General features: G+C 40.2%; 1 long non-coding RNA gene across 1 annotated transcript in view; it reads left to right on the plus strand.

The window, feature by feature from the left end:
• The first annotated feature begins 1,723 nt into the window (after positions 1 to 1,723).
• The window catches only part of LOC107979337, a 41,782-nt gene continuing 23,661 nt past the window's right edge, over positions 1,724 to 19,844 (plus strand). Inside the window, exons 1-2 of the long non-coding RNA XR_003479729.2 lie at positions 1,724 to 1,778; positions 4,810 to 4,924. This is a non-coding gene — a long non-coding RNA (uncharacterized LOC107979337). The remainder of the gene's footprint in view (positions 1,779 to 4,809; positions 4,925 to 19,844) is intronic.

Here is a 19,844-nt window from a genome sequence, read left to right on the forward strand (position 1 = left end):
GACCTTAACAGTACCCACTCCCAGTCCATTCCAAAGCTTGTCCAACAGCTGTTAAAATCGCTGGCAAATGGCTCAAGTTGCCTTTTTCCAGGAAGAAAAGCCTTTGGGTGGCTTCACATCCTCCCCATTTCCTTCATAGTTCAAAACTAATGAGTAGCTGACAAGAATAAAAGGGAGTAATGATGCTTATCATACAGAGTTTTGGGGAGGGGTAAAGTAAAATAAGATACATGGGGCTAATGAAAACCTTGAAATTAAAAAACAAAGCAGAAACCTGGAGCTGTAGCTCTGTTAGCAGCATGCTTGACAAAAGTGCACAAAAATCTGGGTTTGAAAAACCTGGCTTTGTTCTTCAATCTTTACATCTGCATTAAAAACAAACCAATAAATGAACAAACAAATGTAAAAAAATCCAGGAATGATGGTGTAGTAACCAGCCTTAGGAATTCAAGTTTAGCCTGGGATACATAGAGTTTGTCTTAATTCCAGCTTTTAAAAAATATAATACCCTTCCAAACAATAACAAAGCACACACACAAACTTGAGAAAGGGAGGGACTTTTAAAAAAGGAACTAAACATTCTAGGCACTTGTGAACCTTTACGGTTATAGGCATGATGTCAAAAGGAGAAGTCATTACTTTTTGCACTTTCTAGCAGAATCCTGGCAGGATGGTTGACACATAGCATTCAAAATGCTCATGGCTTCATAAGCAGAACAAATTTCTAAATCATCGCAAGGAATGCTGACTCATGATGGTGCCCATAGCGTGTGAGAGGAGAGGATGGTGTTCTCCATGCCTGGCTGTCCTCTGCAGCAACTTCCTGGAGAATTACCAATATTCATACTTCTACAACTAACTAAAATGAGTGACAGGGTCATTGAAACTCTGAACCTATTCAAAGCTGACTTAAGAGTAACTCTCTAAAGAAATGATACAGGCAATAATTAAAACTTGTTGGATGTCAACTGTATACTGCTAACACCACACATGCTTATTGTATCTGTTCATCCCTCACCATCACATATTTCCACATAAGACCAGAGGCTCTATAATTAAAAAAAATTCTAGAAGTCGCTCTGCTGATGAGTTGTTACACTGTGTCTGATCATCCACTGTGTACTATTGTCACAAAACTTGCTGAGCTGCACAAGGACAGGCAAAAAGACAGCTGTGCCTACAATTTTATCTGCAAGTGTGTGTAATTTTTCCCACATACAACCCTTTTTTTTTCAAATTTTAGAAGCACTCTTATTTATATATCAGTACCACCATTCCCTTGCCCTCCCATCCTCCCATGCTCCCCACCAACATCCTAATCCACCCCCACCCACTCCCCAGAGATAGTGAGGCCAGCCATGGGGGTGCCGTCCAAGTCCATCACATCATTTGGGGAGGACCCAGGCCCTCCTTCCCATATCTGGCCTACAATAGTACCTCTCCATAGGGAATGGGCTCCCAAAGTCCATTTGTGCTCTAGGGATAAACACTGACTCCACTGTTAGAGGTCACATAGACTGCCCTGAACTCCTAACTGGCACCCACATTCCAAGGGCTTGGTTCAGTCCAATGCTGGTTCCCCAGCTTTACCACTGGAGTCTCAGACTAGGTCAGGTCAACTGTTTCTGTGGGTTTCTCCAGCACAGTCTTGGCTCCTTTGCTCATTCCTCCTCCCTTTCCACAACTGGATTCCAGGAGTATGGCTCAGTGTTTAGCTGTGGGTGCCTTTGTTTGCTTCCATCAGCTACTGGATGAAGCCTCTAGGAATGGCAACCAAGGTAGTCATCAATCTCACACATACAACTTCTTGTGCTTTTCTTTCTCCCTTCTTCCTCTTCAAGTATGTTTTCCCTCTCTTTTGTTTGAATGCAGAATGAGGTTGCCAATACTCACAAAACAGACATTGAAGGGCAGGTCTTTAGGCTGTGTGAAGACTTTCCATATATGAACTTTGATAGTGAGTGGCATGTTACTGTAGGGAACTCAGATGTTTCTGACTCTGTTTATTATACCTATCACTATGGTAGGTGGTTTATTGGTTTTATGCTTATTTTTTACTGATATTTTCACATTCAGTGTTCACCACAGCCCTGTGAAGTGGTAATTAATTGCCTCACTATGTATATGAGAATCTTTGGGGGAAGACAGATTAAGACATTTGGTCAATGTCTTATAGGATGGCAGGTCCAGGGGTTTTATTTTTAATGTATTCAACTGTAAAGCCTATGCTACTTTTACTATATATTATTGTACATTGCCTATTATCTGAATTGAGTTCTGCTTTTCCTTTCAGTGCATGAGACAATTTCTTACCGTGTTTGGTTCAGGCTCTCCTCCTGGCTCAAATGATCCTCTCTGGTAGCTGGATACCAGAAGAACTCCTGGTATCCAGATCTATTGTTATCTCTCAGGGATCCTCATTTCCATGACAACATATTGTTACGGTCTAGAGGTATCAAAAAGAGGAAGGAAAACTATGCCTCAGAAGATGCTATGATGAAATGTCAAAGTAGGAGACTGTGTAGGTGTGCTTGCTTGTGTTCTAAAGAGAAAGGTTGATGCTTCAGTGTCATAATTCAAATGTTGAGAAAAAACATTTACAAAAAGTGTGTAAAGACAGATTTGGAAAATCTAGTGTCTGTCAAACACAAGGAATCAGCATTAGAACCAGGTCAATGTTAGAACCAGAATTTGGAAAGCTAAAGGTAGGTGTTGTTAATAAGTTTTTATGATATGCTCCTGGCATAGTTTCTCTTTCCAATGAATGCTTCCCCAGTTTGGTTGTTATCCAAGGAACGTTGGTGTTTTTCTCCCTCAGCCACACAGTGTCTGCTGATATGAATTTTCTCTGAAAACACAGTTCAGAAACACCAATGGATGACTCACTAATGTTCTCCCTGGAATCACATTTACTTGTATTTTTAAGACCTTCTCAAAATTGAAGGCACTGACAATGGCCATTTTTTTTTTTTTGCACATGGTGTGATCTCTCCCTGCCCTTGAAAATCTTTTAAATTTATTCATCTGTTTTAGGACTGGTAAAATTATTTGGGGGCTAAGAAACAAAATGTGAGACTAACATGGGAGCAGATAGATGCCCAGTGTTGAGGTAACAAGCAAATCCACATTGTAGACAGTTAGAGATCAATGCAGCCCTTACTGGGGACGCGCCACTCTCCTCAAGAACAGTGTGTTCAGCTTAGCCTTGTAACATATCACCAAATGATGTGATTTTGAAGCAACATACCCCTAAAGTTTGACTGTAAGTTCTAAAATATAAAATGTAACTTCTTTTCTGGATAAGGGAAGACATAAAGCAAGGAAGTCACGGCTAACACTGAGAACCCTCGACTTTCCAAATAGGATTAGACTGAGGAGCTTTAGGAAGACATCATTGGCTTAGACTGTTTCTCGGAATGAGACTAACAGTTTTGAGATTCCTCGTGTAGTCCATCCCTGTAAGAAGCAGTAGAGAATGCCTACCTTAGTAGATGAGGATTGGGTGGCTTTCTCAAAGTCTCAGACCAGCTGAGCAAGCCCTTAGAACACAATACTCTGGTCTCGCTAATTTAGAATACAAGAAAACACATTAAGGGAGAGAAGTTGAATGAAACATTTAAATTTATTTCATCATCAACCTTTGCTACTGAATAGACTTCTCGAGACTTATCGGGTCTGCTGGTCATGCACAAGATATTTTAATAGTTAAGAAGTTTATCAATGCCTCATTGTGAAAAAAAGACCTAAACCCCTAAGTCAAAGAGAAATGTGTCTGATTATGAATTTAAAGTTCATAGATGAGATGCTGAATCCATAACAGGTTATAGGTTAACAATTCCTACAGATGTCCTGACATACAGGCATAATTTTGAGCACAGTGAAAGTATGTTGCTAAACATATTTTGTTATAATTGTTTGAGATTTTCATTTAATAGCCTAGAAAAGTTAAACCTCTCAGGATTCAGTAAGTTTTTTTAAATAGTCTGAAGAACAGAACTTTCTTTGCTATGGATTTAAAACCATGTAATAAATGTCAATGAGTTACTCAGTGTGTGTAATATTGTCTGATACTGACAGTTTTATATTAACTTTGGAAAGAACATCATTTTTTCATAAAAATGTGATTTCAGTCTGACTTATGACCTAGGATCATTTTAGGGCTAGTTTTAGAAGTTAGATGCATATATAATGTCTTTGTGGTATGCCTTTGGGGGAACTTGGAATGCCCCATGACTAAAACAGTCTCCACCCTCAGAAATGATGTCTGCAATTCTTATTCCCTGTTGAAACACACATTTTTTTGTATTAGAGAGAAAAGTTCTATTTTTAAATTAAATTTTATTTTTTAACCATTTAAAAGCTATGTATATTATAAAAGACACCATGGAGAATAGAAATTGTGGGTCTTAGGCAGGTGCTAGAGGAAGAGCATGGGACCACAGTGTGCAGGAATCCACTTTAGACCTTCCCACCAATGCTCTACTTGAACAGTCCCCAAGTAACATTTGTGATGGAATATAGGAGTCTCAACTCTTTTTGAAGTGTACCCAACCACACACTGGAGTCAATGAAAGAAACAGGATGCTTAAATAACAGAGATCTGTCTTCACAGAGAGACAGAAAATTAACATGTAACTGAAACAAATCATCCTGAGAGTATGCAACCTTACACATATAACTGTTCCCGTTTGATGTCTTTATTCACCGCTGTCATTGCTATATCCATCAAAGCCTATGATTCATGGTCAGGTAGGAAGCAGGGGTGGTTTATGCATCCTCCTTCGTATACTAATTACAGCCTGTTCACAGCTAATACCACTGCGATCAATAGCTGAGAGAAAAAGGAATGAGTTTGGGAAAGATGAAGTCCAAGTAGGAGCTCCATGGTGACCAAAACCTTAGAGGGGACACAGCTATTTCACAGGTACTGGACGGGCCTGTCTTCCAGATTCAAGACTCAATATTTATGTTTGTTTTTCTGATATTTGCAACATAAACATAAATACTGAACATTTTTTCAATCACTCTGAGATTGGTAAACTGGTAAGCTGAGGCAAGCATGTCTTCTCCCTCTGCATTCTTCCCTCAGGCTTTTAGAGTTTTGTATCACAATGATATTATGACTATTTTTGCTTTTGCCACAAGGAAAGCATAATTTTCATGAGTTTCAGGGTAAACTAATATTTATACACTAGGAATACAAACTTTGTTTAAAGTAATAGTGATATCCACATTAATGGATATTTAACAAATATTAACTCAGTGGATTACTGAAAAATGCCAGGTAATGATAGGATGTCCTCTAAGAACATGAAGAACAAAACCATGTTATTATTATATTCTAGGAAAATATATGTCTTTCTTTTATGCCTTTGTATTTTGGGAAACTAATATTGTGTGATTAAATCACCAAAACTTCAAAGATACAGTTTTGTCACTTTCCATACATGATTCCTTTTTGATATTATATAATTTTGGTCAACTGACAATATAAAATGTTTGCGCATCTATATATAGCTTTTTAGGTCTCTAGGATCCAACCAGGATGGAATAGTACCAGTGCTAATGAGGGTGGTTTTTGGTTGATACCCAGGATAGTCCACTCTCTGCCACAGAGACCAGCTACTGCTCCTGACATGTGTTTTGTTGTTGTACAAGATCTCCATATGTTTAGTAAAAGGCTAGAATTCAAAACAGAGCCACAAGAGGCATTTTAGGTAAATCATCTTCTGCTATCTAATCTGGGAAAGGAAAATGTTACCATTTTATCTCTGTTCTTAGTGTGGTTTATAGATAAAACTAAGTTTAAGTGTGTCTGTGGTCTTGGCTGTGCTTGTCTTTTGTTGCATAAGTACCTATAAGTCATCTTTGAGTTGCTAGTCATTTGAGAGTCAAGTCCCACTCAGCATCACATTAGAGTTCAACCTCTGAAGTTATCTTCAAGTTTTAACTCATTTGTGCTTTGGTGATTATAGTGTTAGTCAAGGAAGAAAACAATTACAATTGGGTAGTTGCACTAAGGGTAGGTAATACTCATTAAAAGTTATGGGTCAGTGTGTACTGTGGTAGCTGGATGGTTCTTTTAAAAAAACTGGTAAGAAAATTTAACTCCTAAGGTTATCTGGTCCAACGTCACCTAAGTCAACAGAAATTTCTTTTATAGATATTTTCAAAATCATGAGGTCAGCATGAATTTTTTAATTCATAATGAATATATAATTAATATATTAATATAATTTATATATTATATATTTATATATTAATTATATATTAATAAAATATATAATTAATATATATATATATATATTCTTTGGAAATTTCACATCATGCTCCCCAATCCTGCTCATTTCCCAGTCCTTCCACATCTACCCTTCACCTTGTAGCCTCCTCCCAAAGAAGAGAAAAGACCCAACTTTACTCCTCTATCTTGCCTGCTTCTCTATCACATATTCATTTGTCAGTAGCCTTGGGAGCTACAGTGTGTCACACAGTATACCCTTTTGCTCAAACAGCTTTACTGCAAATGTTCATTGCAATGAGTTGTTGGTATGGTTCCAATGAGTTGGTGGTCTGGTTCTAGGCCTCTGATTTCTGCTACACCATCAATACTGGGTCCTCATCTGGACTCCTCTCAGGCATCCTGCTGTTGCTCAGAGTCATGGAGGTCCTGTGGCTAGGATTCCACAGGACCAGTCTGCTTACTCACTCCAGAAGCTCACAGATGGGGGTGATATTGGGGTGGGCCAACTCTAAAGTCTGGATGTGGGCCTGGGTGGTAGCTGAGTTGGTCAGCCCAGGCCTCCTTTGGGAACTCCACCTCAGGTGAGGGGTAGAGCCAGCTCTTTTGGGCCTATGCTTTGGGGTGAGCTCTTCAGCTCCTAGGCTACCAGGCCAGAGAGGGACAGGACCAGCTCTTCCAAGGCCAGCAAGGGGTAGGCCCATCTCAGCATGGCCCTCAGTTGGACTTCAACATGGCTTTAGGTGGCAATCCATACCACTGGCATCCAAAAGGCCTTTGGTGGTGACAAGGGCCAGGGACATCAACAAAGACCCTGACTGTGGTAGAGCCAGTGACCAAGAAATGGCCCCCAGCTGCAGCTCAGGCCTGAACATCACCATGGTCTCAGGTGGCAGCTCAGACCACACATCTCTCCATGGACTTTAGTGGTAACATGGGCCACAGACATCAATACAGACCCTGGCTGCAGTAGGTCCACAGACCCAGATATGGCCCTCAGCGGCAGCATAGGCTCGGACATCACCTGGCCTCAGGTGGCAGTGCAGGCTACTCACATCAGCTTGTTCCTTGTTGCTGTCACATCCCAGCAACAAGGAACCTCTCTCCATAGCTCATGAATGGCTCTGCTTCTCTTTCCCATTTCCCCATATCTGCTCATCGTAGTGACTCCCAGATGAAACCAGCATGGATTCTTTTATTTGTGAATACTGTAAAAATTACTAACACTCATTACTAAAACCACTAATACATAGTTTAAAAAGATTTATTTTATTTTTAATTATGAGTATGTGTGTGTCTGGTTGCATATACTTGTTAGTACAGTACCCAGGGCGATAGATCTCTTGGAGCTAGAGGGTCAGGTGCTTGTGACTTACCTGACATAGGTGCTGGGAACTGACCTTGAGACCTCTGAATCAGCAGTGCATGTGCTTAACCATGGACCTGGCGGTGTCCAAGCTGCAATATACAAATTACTAACACATTTACAAGTCTGTCTTAATACCTGTTAGCTCAACATGTAAAGCTGAAATCAGAATACTTTAAGGATAAAGGACTTTTGTTTTTGGCTTTGTGCTTAAGCTGAACGAACAGCTGTTCTTCTAAATTTGGTAGTTTAGAGTAGAATAGGATAGACTAGACTTTTTCCCATAAGAAGCTTCTATTAGATCAATTCAAAGGGGCTTTACTGTCTAAGGCATTGTACTTTATTTTCAACATTCTATTCTGCCTTTCTTGTGTCCTAAAACCCTACACAAACAACTTTTGTTGAAAGATATTTTACCAAAATGTTAAGATAAAGCTCAAAGGACTGTCTCCTTTCTTCTCTCTTCTTCCCCACTCTTGGTGGCTTCTTGTAGCTAAGGAGAAACCTGTAGAGTGTTGGCAATTACCTTCCAGCAAACAAGGCCTTATTATTGCTCTCCTTGAGATATATGCAGGGAAAACTCATTGAAGAAAGGGGGCTTAAAGGGAGATTTCTCAAATCCTTGGGAAATTCCACTTGTGGTCAAGGAGTTCATCCCCGTGACTCCTGGGGTATGACAGCAAATGATATTTCACACGAGTTAGAACTGATTCATTCCTTAGGAATCTGCAACTGGAGTGGAGCCTTTGGAAGAAAGCTAACCATCAATGGGTCCTGGGCTAGAGAACTCAGGAGGGAACTTTTTTCTTCCGGATATTTAAGTTTATTATTTATTTAGTTATTGCAGCACTAGGCATAGAACCTAAGGCCTCAGATGTGCTATGCAAGTACTCTCTGGCTAAACTAAACCCCCTGCTCTTGGAAGATACTTTTATGCACTTGTGTGAGACCCTTGGGAATGAACTCAGACACTGTTACACAGAAGCTGCTGTCCAGAAGGCAGGAAGAGACATTGGAAATCACTTATGAAATAGCACATTGGGTTGGAGCAGAGGCTCTTAAATTCTGTCTCAGGACATTGAGCATGGGTGTCTGTTAAAGTCTTTCTAGAAGGGTTGATTCTAGAAGGCCTTTGACCAGTAACAGATTGGAGGAGCCGAATCCAGTGACAGATCTGTGTCTCATGAACCTGTTAGTTGCTTCTGACTGACTCCGTAGCCAGAGTTGTTCCAGGTTTGAAGGATGGTTTGTAGACCTTACCCTACATGAGCCAGATGGAGAGCAGTGCTGAGAAGAGCATGTGTCCTAGACACATTTAAAGAATCAGTCATTGAGAGAGAGATGGGAAGGGGTGGCCTCAGGAAGAGTGCCAATTTTCTTTCAAAATTGCTGTGTAGATTTGCATTCTCTCCAGTTCCTGGTACTAAGTGCTCTCCTTAGCAGATGGCAAGTCTAGTGTGCCTGACACATTGAAAGGGTGCAACAAGGAAGGCAGGGCAAAGGAGGACTCTGCAGTGGTCACAAAAGGCTATATGGAGAAGGAAGTCTGACCGGACAAAGAACACAAACTGTTCTAAAGACCATGGCAATAATTAGACTAAAGGCTGAAACTGGGAGAAGACAAATTGGGTCTGAAGTTCAGGAAGAGTGGTAGATAGGAGGGTGGCTGAAGATGGAGTCTGGATCAGTTAGTCTTGAGAATGCAGGGAAACAATAGCATGGTGAGGCTATGAAAATGAAGACCCCACAAATACGAAGACATTAAGAAAAATGACTGATAATCACAGAAATTGAAAAATTATAAGGTAGAAATATTGAAGAATAGCAAATACTGGTGAGAGTAGGAATAGAATAAGTCAAAGACCAAAGTAAACAATGCTATTCCAGTATTGCATTATGTGAAATAAATATACAGTTCTGGAAAGAATAAATCAGAATATTTCTCTGGGTGGTGAAGCTTGCATTTTTTGTTATTTCCTTGATGTCTTATACTGGAAATGCTTCATGTTTTAATTAGAAATTCAAGGTTAGGCAGGCAAAGGGCAAGAAAGAAAAGGAAAAAGGAGGGGGGAGTGGAGGGGTCATAGATGATAGCATTGGGATAATGACAGAAAATCAGGCAGTTCTAGGGGCTGGAGCTAGGGAGGAGGTCAGCTGCACTCCCCCTGCCTGACCACTGGTTTGGCCACTACATTGACAAGAACAAGATGTGTGGGGTTCGAGAGATGGCTCAACAATTAAGAGCTCATACTGTTTTTGCAGAGGGCCTGAGTTCAGATCCCAGAGCCCATGTTGGACAGCTTACAATTGCCTATAACTAGCTCCAGAGGGTTGGATGTCCTCTTCTGCTCTCCATAGGTATCCTTATACACATAGATGGACTTTCTTCTGTCAAAACCATGCTCATGGTGTCTGACTCCCAGGCTCTATCACATGTGAGGCTCTTCTGCCCTAACTCAGATTTTGATATGGTTATAAAGATGAGTCATCAATTTGAATGTATTGGATTGTAGTGGTGATAAATTCCATTTCCTTATTGCTTCAGCAACTCTCTCTCTCTCTCTCTCTCTCTCTCTCTCTCTCTCTCTCTCTCTCTCTCACACACACACACACACACACACACACACACACACACACACACACACACACACACATCCCAAACCTTTCTCTGCCATGGAATTCAGTACATGCTTTCTAGGTCTAATGAACAACAATGCTGTGAGAGAGTGGTGGGGTAGAAAGGCACACTGGCCAGGCATCTAAGAGTGAGTGAGTAGGCTCTGTATTGTGGGGAGAGTAATGATGGAGGATCCTGGTGTTCACGGGAGGGAACGGTGGCCAGAATTCTGGGAAATTATAATGATAACAATAATGACTACTGGGGTTTGTCACTGTGCTAAGCATTTTGCAAGTATTATGTAGTCCTTGTGGCAATCATATCCAATTGTTAAATGTCTGAACTTTAAAATTGGAGAAACAGAGGCTCCAGACATTGAGATAGTCTCCTGTGTCAGAGGAGAAAATTAGTTTTTATCCTAAAGCTGATATTAAGAGTTCTGGAAATATAGTGGTGGTTGGTGGTTGCACAGAAACAATGCCAGTATACTTACTGAGGTACATATTTTAAAATGGTGAATATGAGAGATATATGTGGATTATCTTGTATGTGTATATGTGTGTGTGAGGGGGCAAGTATATTTGTGTGTGTTTGTGTGTGCATGCACATACATGTGAGTACATGCAGAGGCGAGTGGTCAACTTTAGACATCATTCCTCATGAGGCAACCTTCTTATTTTTTGATGCAGAATTTCTCTTTTCCTCATCAGTTAGGCTAGGTTGGCTCACAGCCCACCTTGCGTGGCACAGGGGGAGTGTCTGAAGGTCAGTCTCAGCATCCTGCAACTTCTCATTCTAGCCTTCCATGTTCTTAAGCCTGCACTCTTCTCTCAGCATCCAGAACTTTCTCAATGACATTCAAGGATAAGTACAAAATCTCTGACGGCTTCGGTATATCTGAGTGTTGGGGAAAATCCTTCTCCCGGCTCACAGGCATATATGAAGTTTCCTGTACACTGAGCTTCACAGAAAAACAGAACACTAAAGAAGGGGGAGAGAAATGCCTTTACAGAATGTGTGAAAAGCCTGAGACCTCACTGTGAGGTGGGGTTGGTCCTGCTGATATGCAATGCCCCGTCCCTACACTGCACACAGCCCCTGCTCCGCTTTCTAAATCTTCATGGGCAGGTTGGTGGAGGCAAGAGACCCATGCTTGAGATAGAAGAGAGAAACTTTCTGATGCTTAGCTCTTCTTCATGTTTGGTAAATAAACTTCTTTCTTCAAGTTTTTTTTTAAATTTATTTATTAGTTCTAGTTAGGGAACAAGCTTGTTTCACATGTAAGTCCCTTCTTCCTCTCCCTCCCCTCACTCCCATCCCTCCTCCCTCACCTCCAGCCTACCCCCACTCCATCCATCCACCACTCCCCAGGCAGGGTAGGGCCCTCAACGGGGGCTCTGCAAAGTCCACCAAATCTTCCTGTGCTGGTCCTGGGCCCTTCCCCATGTGTCCAGGGCCAGAGTGTAACCCTTCACGTGGGATGGGCTCTCAAAGTCCCTTCTTGCACCAGGGAAAAATACTAATCCACTACCAGAGGCTCCCTGGAGTGCAGAGGCCTCCTTATTGACATCCATGTTCAGGGGTCTGGATCAGTCTTGTACTGGCCTCCCTGACAGCATCTGGGGTCGATGTGCTCTCCCTTGTTCAGGCCAACTGTTTCTGTGGGTTTCTCCAACCTGGTACAGACCCCTTCGCTCTTCATTCCTCCCTCTCTTCAACTAAATTCCCGATTTCAGCTCAGTGTATATCTGTGGATGTCTGTCTCTGCTTCCATCAGCCACTGGGTGAGGGCTCTAGGATGGCATAAAGAGAAGTCATCAATCTCATTTTAGGGGAAGGGCTTTTAGGTTATTCTCTCCACCATTGCCTAGATTGTCAGATAGTGTCATCCCTGTAGGTCTCTGGAGATCTCCCTGTTCCAGATCTCTTCTTGGACCTATAGTGGGCTCCCTCTGATATGGTATCTCTCATCCTGCTCTCTCTCCTCTATTCTTCCCCCAACTCAATATTTCTGCCCCTCCATTTCCTCTCCTCTACTCCTCTTCTCTTGCTCTTATTGTAGCAGCTCCTTCCCCCCTACCCTCATGCTCCCAATTAGTTCAGGAGTTCATGCCACTTCCATTCCTGGGGACCATTTATCCCTGAGAGTCCTTCATGTCTTCTAGTTTCTTTGGTGAAGAGGATTATAGGCTGGTAATCCTTTGTTCTATGTCTAAAATTCATATATGAGTGAGTACATACCATGTTTGTCTTTTTGTGACTGGGTTACCTCACTCAGGATGGTTTCTTCTAGTTCCATCCATTTGCCTGTGAATTTCAAGATTCCATTGCTTTTTTCTGCTGAGTAGTACTCCATTGTATAAATGTACCACATTTTCTCAATCCATTCTTCAGTTGAGGGGCATCGAGGTTGCTTCCAGGTTCTGGCTATTACAAACAATGCTGCTATGAACATGGTTGAACATATGTCCTTGTTGAATGAATATGCACTATTTGGGTATATACCCAAGAGAGGAATGGCTGGATCTTGAGGTAGACTGATTCCCATTTTTCTGAGCAACCACCATACTGATTTCCAGAGTGGTCTTACAAGTTCACACTCCCACCAGCAATGGAGGAGTGTTCCTTTTTCTCCACATCCTCTCCAGCATATATTGTCATTGGTCTTTTTGATTTTAGCCATTCTGACAGGTGTGAGGTGGTATCTCAGAGTTGTTTTGAGTTGCATTTCTCTGATGACCAAGGATTTTGAGCACTTTCTTAAGTGTCGTTCAGATTCCTCTGTTGAGAATTCTCTATTTAGTTCTGCACCCCACTTTTTAATTTCATTGTTTGGTGTTTTGGTGACTAGCTTCTTGAGCTCCTTATATATTTTGGAAATCAGTCCTCTGTCAGATGTGGGATTGGTGAAGATCTTTTCCCATTCTGTGGGTGGTCATTTTGTCCTACTAACTGTTTCCTTTGCCTTGCAGAAGCTTCTCTTTCTTCAAGTTTTTTTTTAATGCCTCTGAGTTTGTCTTCTCATTTGGAAAAAATAGAATAATGAACATGAAAGTGTAGGGCTGTTTTGTGTAGTACCAGAAATAAAATATCATGCTTAGTAACAAGATCCTGTCTGCTCAATTACTTTCAACTCTATACCTATTGCTAAAGTCTAAATGGGTCAACCCCAGCAAAGAAATGTGACATTTCAATTCATTTCTGACTCTAACACCTGCTTCATTTCTCTTTGAGTTCTTGGACAGTGTTTCCTTTCTCTTGTTTTCCTGGGTGATTGTATATTACTTCTTGTCTATTCTCTCTGTCTCCACCCATTTCTATTTTGCTGTTATCTCCAACTTTGCAGGGGATGGTGTCATTATTTTCCAAACCCTCTCCTCACCCTCAGGGAAAGGAAGTGCATGGAAAGTTCATCTATCAGCCTTGGACCAAACAGCTCTTTCTCTTTTTAAAACTTCACTAGAGCTTGTGGGCAGTGGCTTCCTCCTTCCTGGTTTAGGAACCACAAAGAAGGATTTAATTTAGTAAGTATTGTGGGAGAGTCGAGAAGGATATATTGTAGATGATTGTCGTGACAAATAACAAATCATCCCAGATGGGAGAAGCAAGCCCGTAAACAGCAAAGGTATTCAACCTGGAAATCGGATTTGGGGCCACATGGTAGGGGAGAAAGGTTAAGAAGTTTTTCATCATTATCTTTGCCATGAATTTGGGGTAACAACTGACACTTGTGCCTAAAGCTGTGCACAGTGTGTGTCGTTTTCCAGTTTTGTTTCCCCTTGCTGTGAAATGATGGTGTAGGTTTTCCTGGAATCATGTGTCTGTTGAAGACTGGAGCAATTAATTATGAAGGATAAAGAGCAACCCTCTCCCCTGCCAGTGTTTCCCATTGCTCTGGTTTTTAGCAAAATCACCATTAGTTGGCAGTGTAACTCACTTTTAATCTTTAAAAACTAGATTTCAGTGAACTAGATACTGTGAACAAGGAGAAAGAAAACATTATTGATTTTATGTAATATGCATATTCTCTTACTTTCATATTCACTTCTATTTCATTTCTTGAGATCTTTAGAAAATGTTTTTTTTTTCCTGGAGTTTACACCCACAACATAGACAGAGAAAGGAAGATCCAGGCATGGATTTCCTTCATCTCTCAGTTAAGCTCAAGGGAAAACCCTGCTACTTTATTCAGCTAAATTGACTCAGTCTGTCTGTCTGTCTGTCTGTCTGTCTGTCTGTCTGTCTGTCTGTCTGTCTGCCTGCCTGCCTGCCTGCCTGCCTGCCTGCCTGTCTGTCTGTCTATAACCTGGTTAGAACTCACAGAGATGCACCTGCCTCTGCCTCTCATATGCTGGAATTAAAGGTGTGTGCCACAACATCCAGCTTAAAGTGACACATATTGAACCAATTCCCAATGACTTACTGTGATACACATAGATCAGTGTATCTCTGAACCCTCATCTGACAAAGCACTATTTACCATAGATGGTGATTGACACAGGGACCTGGTCAGGTGCAGAGGATAAGGGACTGCAAGAATGTTCAACTCTGATGGAACATATGCACTGCATACTCTCCTCCCAAGGCTAAGAGTCACTGTGGAAGGGGGTCAGGAAAACATTTAAGAGCCAGAGGTGTTCGGAACCTGGCCTAAATAGACAATTCTCAATAGAGGAATCTAAAATGGCTGAAAGACACGTAAGAAAGTGTTCAACATCCTTAGCCATCAGGGAAATGCAAATCAAAAACAACTCTGAGATACCATCTTACTCCTGTCAGAATGGCTAAAATCAAAAATACCAATGACAGTTTATGCTGGAGAGGATGTGGAGAAAGAGGAACACTCCTCCACTGCTGGTGGGAGTGCCAATTCGTACAGCCACTTTGGAAATCAGTATGGTGACTCCTCAAGAAAATGGGAATGAGTCTACCACAAGATGCAGCAATTCCACTCCTAGGCATATACCCAAAAGAAGCACATTCATATTACAAGGACGTTTTTTCAACGATGTTCATAGCAGCATTATTTGTAATAGCTAGAAACTGGAAGCAGCCTAGATGCCCCTCAACTGAAGAATGGATACAGAATATGTGGTACATTTACACAATGGAGTACTACTCAGCAGAAAAAAAACAATGGAATCTTGAAATTTGCAGGAAAATGGATGGAACTCGAAGAAACCATTCTGAGCGAGGTAACCCAATCACAAAAAGGCAAACATGATATGTACTCACTCATATGTGGACCTGCTTTATGATACATAGTAGTGACTGCTTTATCAGAGCTCTTTTTAATGATGTTGCTCAGAATGGTTTCCTTCCAGGTGATAATTGAGAAGCTAATTAAAAAAAAATGGTGCCAGGTACCACAAGAGTAACAGAACTGTGCTGTTTTTCTGGGATTTTGTTTTTTACTTTTTTCTTTTTTTTTAAAATGGAGTGTGCTGGATGACTCTACAATTTTGTTCAAATGACTGCAGACCTGGAAAAGCTGTTGCTGCTATTGATGCATAACATACTGCCATTATTGATATATATATATATATATATATATATATATATATATATATATATATAATTTGAATTTTTGGAAACTTTAGCTGTGCTGTCAAATTTGGAAAAAAGTATCCTAGTTTACCATGTTAAGTTGGCATTGTACAAAAATTAAGAGCAATTAACAGCCATATTGGTCTAGAAATGTTGAACTTAATTTTTTTCCATTTGTACAGAGGTAATGCACTGTATTAAATATGTAAGGTCTTAAAAAATAAAAGAAGGGATTTTGAGAGTCCATCCCTTGTGAAGGGATGCTCTCTTGACCTGGATACATGGGGTAGGGCCTAGGCCTGGCCCAGCATGATGTGGTAGACTTTGGGGGAGCCCCTTTTGAGGGCCTTACCCTGCCTGGGGAGTGAAGGGGGGATGGCTAGGGGCAGGTGGGATGTTGGGTGGGGGAGGGGGAGAAGGGATTGACATCTGAAGCAAGCTTGTTCCTAATTTGAACTAATAAAATAAAATTAAAAAAAAAGACCCAGAGGTGGTGGATGATGGCAAGCAAATATTGTCTTCTGGACACAGCAGGACGGGTGCACATATGAACCCATAGCTGTTACAACAGCTGTCATAACAGGACCTCTGCAAGCCCAAACCAGACTAAACCCCAGTGTAAAGAGGAGGGCTACTCACAGTGAGGTCTCTAGCTGTGGACTATTGGTAATTGATAGCTGCTAGGAGAGGGGCAGTCCATTTCTGAGATTTTTAATTTTTCCTTTTTTCCTCTTAAATTTTGTTTTACCCCGGGGTGTGTGTGTGCAGGGGCAGGGGGTAAATGTGAAGGCATGGGGAAATGAACAGGATCAAGATACATGCTGTAAAAGACTCACAGAATAAATAAAAAGCAAGTTAGAAAAGTAGAATGTAATCCTTGGTAGGTTGATCACATTCCAGTGTAAGACCTCCAATAGTTGGGTAGCATAAATTGATCTTGACTCTTTTTTTTTTTTTTATGATACAAGGCTGGGTTTGAAGGGTAGGAGGAGTAGATAATGGGAGAGTTGGGGAAAGGGCAGTCACTATGATCAAGATGCCTATGTTATTCCCAAAAACAAATCAGCAAAAATTTGAAAAATGGCAAACTCATGATTATTTTATGTTACACCTCCAATTTACTCTTAAGTGATTTCAGCCTTTAAAGGTTTATAATTAAATCTGGGAAAGTCCCTGAAATTCATGTCTAAATTTTTATCTTTGGGCTTACATAGATTTGGGTGGTAAGTTGAGGATATATAGTTTTTGTTATATTTTATAAGAATTAAATTTTTTGTTTAAATTGAGAACAGTATTCCGTAGTGTATATGTACCACATTTTCATTATCCGTTCATTAGCTGAAGGACATTCACGTTGTTTCCATTTCCTGTTATTGTGAATAGAGCATCAGTAAACACGGCTAAGTTAGTATGTGTGGAGTAGGCACACTTATGTATTTAGGAATATACATATATGTATATGCATACAACAATGATTAATGAAAAAGAGTCCATGAATTAAAAAAAAGAGAGAAAAGAGGAGGATATATGGGATGGTTTGGAGGGAAGAGATGAAAGGAAGAGAGAAATGACATAATTATAAACTCAAAGAAAATCAAAGAAGTAATTTAAAAAAAACTTAAGAACTACCGAGAACATACCAAACAAAAGGGAAGCTAATATGATTGATTTAGGCAGAGTCAAGATCTTTTTGATTGGCTATAGGACAACCATTCACGTTCACTCAGTGGACTCTATGATCTGTGAAATGCAAGTTTGTGGAAGGTAATCACAACAGAACATACTATTTTTTTTCTTGGAAAATTAATACAGTATTAAGCTTCCAAGTGTTAGAAAGAAGTCTCCTGAACTTTCAACTATAAGTAGGGTAATGAGATCGGTTATTACTCCCAACAGGACTTTTCTGAGGATAAAGGGAGCTTTACTAATGACACAGGACACAGACAAAACCCAGACATCCCTGAGCAAACTAAAATGCATAGTCTTCCAAGACATGAGTGCACCAAAGCCTATGGCATTGTTCTGTTATGATTTTCATGAACAGAAGGATGTTATAGGCTACTTATAATCAAGACTTATTTACTTATTTACAGAATAAAAAGTTTAAAAGCCCAACTTACCTCTTTACAAATAAGTGTACAATACTCTGCATCCACTTCTCCTTCTGGAGATAGATTTACCAGTCTCAAGCTTTGCACTGGAATGGCAGAAATCATTAAAACCAGTATTTAACTGTCCAGTTTTAATTAGGAATTTTTAAGTATAGTCATCAAATTGAAGTAAAAAATAATCTTCACCTCTGGGTATGGAAAATACCATGTTTATGTGATTTGACTAAAAGCCCACTCTACAACACAGTACTCATATCCAACACTGCTTTTGTGACCAGGAACCAGAGACTAGATAGTCAAGAGAACTAGAGTAAACTCAAATACTACCACTCTTTAAAAAAGTAGTGATAAATGACTCATATAATATTCTGCTTTACTTATAGATTAGTGTCTTGCTCAGCCATCACCAGAGAGGCTTCCTCCTGCAGCAGATGGGAACAATTGCGGAGACCCACAGCCAGAAACTCTGGAGAGAGAGAGAGAGAGAGAGAGAGAGAGAGAGAGAGAGAGAGAGAGAGAGAGAGAGATCTTGGAATACACAGCTCTAAGAGGGAGTTATCTATTAAATCCTTCCCCTCCAAACTCAGGGAACCACTACGGAAGAGAAGGTGGAAAGAGTTTAACAACAGAAAGGATAGAGGCCACCAAGAGAACAAGGCTGCCTAAATTAACTGAACGAATGTCATAGAGACTGAAGCAGCAAGCCTAGGGCTTCATGAGTCAGTATCAGATCCTCTTAACATATGTTATAGCTTTTAGTTTAGTATTTCCATGGGACTCCCAAATGTGTGAATGAGTGGGTCTCTGATTCTTTTGTTTACTGTTGGGCTATTTTCCTCCTGTTGGGTTGCCTTGTCCAAATTTGATGTGACGGTTTTTGTTTTATCTCATCATATCTATTTTGTTGCTACCTCTTAGAAGACTTTCCTTTTCTAATAAGAGACAGAAAGTGGATCTGGATGGGAAGGCAGGTGGGACAGAACTGTGAAGAGTAGAGGGAGGGAAACTATAATCAGGATATATTGTATGAGCCGGGCAGTGGTGGTGCACACTTTAATCCCAGCACTCGGGAGGCAGAGGCAGGTGGATCTCTGTGAGTTCGAGACCAACCTGGTCTACAAGAGCTAGTTCCAGGATAGCCTCCAAAGCCACAGAGAAACCCTGTCTCAAAAAACCAAAAAATCCAAAAAAAAAAGAAAAGAAAATAATCTATTTTCAGTGGTGGGGGAAAGAAAAGTGATAAAGAAGTGGACACAATAAATCAATAGATTTTACAGGTGATTTTTAAATTTTAATTAAACTGATTGGGTAGAGAAACTAATTGAAAGAATTTCTCATTAATTTCATGCTATTAAAGTGTAAAACTTAATGTACTTGAAAAAAACTATAATGCTATTTATAACTCTACAATGCTATTTATGATCCTAATTATTACAATTCTAGCTCAGGATATTAAAAATTCTACACAGTTCTGCAAAGACATATTAAAGACATAAAGACATATTAATGAGTGTTTTTAAAATATTCTAAGTAAAATCTACAATGTTAAAGACATTAATGAGTGTTTTAAAATATTCTAAATAAAAACAAAACAGCATGGCAATTTTGGCATTAATTCACAATAACACATCTAAAATAATTTTAAAAATGTGTTATTGTCAAAATGCAGACAACATTAAAAGATATAATATAGCATGTTTGAGAACTGAAAAACCATTTGAATAGCTGGAAATGAATTGCTGTAATAAGAGTGATGAGGCAAGAAGTTAATGGTCAGCTCAGATTCATAAACAACTGAGACATGACCTAATATATAACCATGTCAAAAAGAGAGGAAAAAAGGGAAAAGGAAAGAAAAGCCAGGTTCAGGCTGAAGACTCAGCTTTGAGGTGGAGTGCTCACCTGCTTACCTTCAACATTGGAGGCCCTGGGCTCAACTTTTAGACCTGAAATTGTTTATTTCAG

This window comes from Cricetulus griseus, assembly GCF_003668045.3.
Source record: "Cricetulus griseus strain 17A/GY chromosome 1 unlocalized genomic scaffold, alternate assembly CriGri-PICRH-1.0 chr1_1, whole genome shotgun sequence".
Classification (NCBI taxonomy): domain Eukaryota; kingdom Metazoa; phylum Chordata; class Mammalia; order Rodentia; family Cricetidae; genus Cricetulus; species Cricetulus griseus.